We start from the raw sequence: 5,253 nt of genomic DNA on the forward strand, positions 1-5,253 counted from the left end.
AGGTTAGGTAGAGAGTTGGGTAGGGAAGGTGGGAGCTGAGAAGAAGAGCAGCCAGGGAGGGGCGAAGGTGTGATGATCTCCAGTGCTTGGGTTGGGTGATGGGTTCTCGGTGTCTGTTATATTATTTTACTTTGCAATATGTGTATTTTTCCTAATATATGAAATAACATATTAAAAATGATGAAGAGAAACCAAGTGGGTTGCCAGGTTGCCATGTAACCTGTTTCAGTCGAAACATAGTAGGCTCCTATGTAGTGTGTATGTGTGCGTGCACACGTGTGCATGCGCTGGTATCTTCTTGTTGAATGAGGAAGAAAGTGTGGAAAGCTGTTAACTTTGAATCTCTATTGGGGGAATTAGAGATGGGGCAGAACCTTGTTACTCTTAAGCTCTCCCATCCCCCGTGCCTAATAAAATGCATTCATAGCAGTGGATAAGACAGCGTTAGCCTTGTATTGAATGGTTCGATCTGTGGGTCTACTTTAACAGAAAAGTATAAACTGTGTTAGAGTTTTAAGCTCTATGAGAGCAGAAATAACATCTTTTTCACTATGCACTCAGTCATTTGTTGGTTCATTCATCCTACAAATATGTATGATGGGCCTAATATGTGTGCCAGGTATTGGATGATATTTATTTTCAGTGTCAGCACGTCTGAATGTCTTTTTTTTTTTTTCAATTCTGCAAAATAAAAATATAGGATATTATGAGATTCATCACAGGGGTGCCTAATTTATTCCAGTGGGTCAGGAAGGCTTTCTGAAGGAAGAGGTAGTTATGCTGCAAACTGTAGAAGACAAAGAAGTGAGTTGGGTGAGGCGGGGAGGATTCCACATTCCGTGCAGATGGAAGAGTATGTGCAAAGGCCCTGAAGCAGGAAGTAGGGACCACGGTCATGTGAGGGATGAGGCTGGGTGGTAGCAGCCTCGAGAGTGGAGGCTGAGTGGAGGTGAAGCGTCTGTAGGGGCCGGGCCGGATCATGCAGGCCTGGAAGTCTGGGACAAAGTATTTCCTTCGACTTTTTATTTTGAAAAGTCCCAAACCTGTTGAAAAGTTACAGATGTAATAGAGTGAATTACTTAGATTTTCAAATGGTTAACGTTTTGCCAGTTTCACTCTCTCTCTCTCTCTTTCTCACACACACACACACACACACACACACACAGACACGCACACACACGCACACGCACACCTTTTTTTTCTTTGCTGAATCATTCAAGAGTAAGTTACAGAAATCATGTTGTGTTACCCCTAAATTCTAAAGCATGTATCTTCCAAGAGCAAAGATAATCTTTGACATAATTACAATAATATACACTCAAGAAAGTTCTTATTTATAAAGTACCTGTACTTAATATACAATCCATATTTAAATCTCTAATTGTCCCAGTAATGTCCTTTGCTAAGTTAAAAAAAAAAAATCCAAGATGCATTGGCATTTTGGGGCCAGTAAGGTCAGTTATTTTGTGAAACATCCCTCCATTTAAATCTGTCTGATTAAATTTAGGCTGAACATTTATGGCAAGATTACTCCACAGGTGATGTGACTCACTGCGAGCCACCTAACTTCAGGAGTACATGATGTCAGTTTCCATTATTGGTGACATTAAGTTTGATCACTTGGTTAAGGTGGTGTCCACCAGATTTCTCCATTGTAAAGATAAAATTTTCCTTTCATTAGAAATAAAGTAATCTGGGGGATGATACTTTAAGATTCTTTGAATACCTTATTCCCAAACAATCTTTTACCCAATGTTTTTACCATCTGTGGTGTCCCTTACCCAAGATAATTATTACTCCAGGGATTACAAAATACTGATTGTTTGAATTCTGTGATTTTTTACATGAGTTGGTATTCTCCTGTGAAGAAGAGCCTTCCCTTCTCCTTCATTCTTCTTAATCAGTATCAATGTGGACTTGAGGATGTTTAAAATTTAAATTTAAGATTTAATATGCATTTATAATCCATTTCTAACATTCATCATTTTGATATTTCAATTTTCCCATATTTGACCAGTAGGAGCCCCTCTCTGAAAGGTTTTTGAGAAAAGTCCTGAGGGAAAGCAATAATAGTGTGGGGGCGATGAGTAAATCTGTGTGTGCACCATGCTTTGTTCTCTTGAGAATCTCTATCTGTCAGTCTAATGTGGATGTATTTTTATTTCTCTCTAGGTTTCATGGACTAATTGGCTCTCGTTCAGCAGGAACCTAACAGATAAGCCATCCTGCTGCATGTCAAGACAATGCTCAGTTTTAAAAATGTTCTGAAAATGATTAAAGCAGTGTCGCAATGTGACATTGTCAGGGGAGGATAAGTAGCCTGAGATTTTCCTATTAATCAGACCACCGCTTGAAGGAAGCCCCTGCCCATCCCATAGGACTGTGTGGCAAGCAGCACCCGCTGAAGGGTGACAATGAGCGTCCCAGTGGCTCCGAAGAAAACATGTTACACTCCATTGCAGGACAATAGAAATGGAGTGACAAATGATAACGAGAGTATCCTGAGTTTGGGAGATAAAAATGCCAATCAGATCGTGCTGGAGGCCACCCGCCCTCACGGGGAGTCCAAGACGCATGACCCGGTGGGTGAGATGGGAAATGCAAATTCCAGCGAGCCAGAAAACCGTGCCCATTTCCAGAAGGAGTTTCACCCGCTTCAGGGCTTTGGGAAAGGCCCTCTGGCTGGCACCAGCAGCCCCAAAGATGTTAGGCTTCCTTCGGCTGTGCACAGGGAGCTGACTGAAGAGCACACAGTGGAGAGAGGGGCACACGGCCTGCAGACCCCCCGGAGCATTCAGGGAGCCAGCAGTCTGTCGGGTTGGAGGAACGCGATGGGCGAGGCCAGTCCAGAGGTTTCAGCTAAGAGGGAGGGTGACAATCCCCGGCATGTTCCCAAGGAGAAACTCGTGAAGACCCTCGACGGTGAGATGCTGAGGAGGCATTCTCTGGAAAGAGCCAGCAGCTCCGCCGTCATCACTGCTGGGAGCCTGACTCCACAGCAGCCGCAGCCCGTGCTGCTAGATGCCCCTGAAGCACAGCGTCGCGTGCCTGGGGACGTGGAGGGGCCGCAGAAGCCACCGACAGACCATCCTCCAGGGGCAGCTCTTCCTCCAGCTGACGATACCTTAGAGGGAAGGAGTTCATGTCATCCTAAACCATCTACCTCAGAAACCAAGGAGGGCACCCCCTCAGAGACCCAGGTGCAGAGGGGACATATCCCGAATGCTTGCAGTGAGAGCACATCACGATCTTCCCATCCAGAGCCGGCTCTGAATGCAGCTTCGGTGTCGAAGGACATCCTGAGTATGTCAGGAGCACAGTTAGGTCAGGGAAATGGAGAGCCCAAGCTGGAGCTGAAACACGCTCATCCCAGGGCTGTGCAGGAGTTAAAGTTGACCCAGGCAGGGTGTCTGGAATGTCACCAGGAAGAGACTATGTCACCCCTAGACCGGAAGGAGCCATGTGGGGAAGCACGGCGAGAAGCCACTGCTGCAGTTGGTGGCCTCCTGCACAGCAGCCTGCACCGTCCTGGGGCGGGGGGAGACAGCCACGAGGAGGAGAAGAGAGGAGTCGAGCGAGGGGCCCAGGACTCTCTGCAGGCCACTCCCAGCCGGGGCCCTGCTTCCCTGGGTGTGGCTGATAATCAACCCCCTGGCACAATTTTACCAAGTGCAGGTAGGAAGTTGGGTGAAATGACATCCAGCAAATTTTCACCAGGTGACGGTCATGTGGCTTTCCTTCCTAATGATCCAGCTGACAGCAAGTCCTCAGAGGTGCATGAGCAGAGGTGGCAGCTGGGCAGTGGGAACAAGGACAGCGCTTTGGTGTCAGATCCTTCTGCTGGAGAGAACAAAACTGAGGACTCTGAGCCCCCAGACCCTCAAAGCAGCAGCTCAGAAACAAGGGAAAGCAAAGAGATCACAAAGGTTGCTGAAAGTAGGAACCTTCTAGAAAATACAGCTAAGACTGAAAGCATCCCAGTGAAGGCAGATTCAGTTCTCAATACTCTAGCACCCCTCCATGCAGAGATGACTGTGAACATGACCCACCAGCCTACAGCACCCAGTAGCAGTTTTCAGGACCTTGGCGTGTCCAGTGTGGATGTGGGGTCACCCTCAGCGGCCCCACCCCCCACCGACAGTGCGTGGTTGTTGAACACATCCCCGAAAGTGCCTGACAAGAACATCTGCCCCAGTGGGATCCCCAAGCCTGTCTTCACACATTCCAAGGACACAGCTTCCTCACAGGAAGGGATGGAGAACCATCAGACTGAAAAAACAGAAGAAAGGGTAGAAACCAAGCCCATCATTATGCCCAAGCCCAAGCACGTGAGGCCCAAGATCATCACCTACATCAGGAGGAATCCCCAGGCCCTGGGCCAGGTGGACACCTCGCTGGTTCCTATGGGGCTTCCATATGCCCCGCCCACGTGCAACATGCCTCTTCCCCAAGAGGAGAAGGTGGCAGGTGGAGGTGACCTTAAGCCATCTACCAACCTCTATGAGAAATTCAAGCCGGACTTGCAGAAGCCAAGGGTCTTCAGTTCTGGATTGATGGTGTCTGGGATCAAGCCCCCGGGACATCATTTCAGTCAAATGAGTGAAAAGTTTTTGCAGGAGGTAAGAGGATATCATTGTGATATGACCTATAAGTTGAATGTTGTAAAGTTTGTTATATATTTTCAAAGAATCGTGAAAGCAAAATATCCTCTCTAAGCATATTGTAGATTTTCATGGATACACTTGTGCAGAAATGGATGTTTTGGCCAGAGGAGATTGTCTAGAGAAACGAACATTTTTTTTTTTCCTTCCTTTTTGTCTTTTTTACTGACCGGTAACGGGATCACAACCCTCGTTGTCACGCCCGTACCGGGGACCGGCAATGGGGTCGCAACCCTCGGTGTCGCGCCTGCACCACGCTCAGCCAGTGAGCAGGAACCGGTCTCCACGTGGGATCCGAACCCTCGGCGGGAGCGCAGCTGCGCTCCCAAGTGGCACACTCTCCAGTGCGCCACCGGGCCGGCCCGAAATGAACATTTTTGACTAGAAGAGTTTGTTATTCAGGAGGAGCTGGACCCCACATCTAAGGATACCCGTTTAAATTTCACAAAGTATAATACATGTGAAATTAGATAAGTATACATTTAAATTGGCTTCCATGTTTAACTAAGTGAGTGTAATTCTTCTACAAGCCCGGTGAAAGGAAGAAAGAATCCAAAGTAAATATATTCTTCAAATTGATTTGACTTATCCT

The 5,253-nt window shown here is 47.1% G+C and overlaps 1 pseudogene; it reads left to right on the forward strand.

Moving 5' to 3' along the window:
• The first annotated feature begins 2,241 nt into the window (after positions 1–2,241).
• LOC103603669 lies at positions 2,242–4,619 on the forward strand (annotated as a pseudogene).
• The last annotated feature ends 634 nt before the right edge of the window (positions 4,620–5,253 follow it).

Source organism: Galeopterus variegatus, unplaced genomic scaffold (assembly GCF_000696425.1).
Source record: "Galeopterus variegatus unplaced genomic scaffold, G_variegatus-3.0.2 Scaffold4734, whole genome shotgun sequence".
NCBI classification, from domain to species: Eukaryota; Metazoa; Chordata; class Mammalia; order Dermoptera; family Cynocephalidae; genus Galeopterus; species Galeopterus variegatus.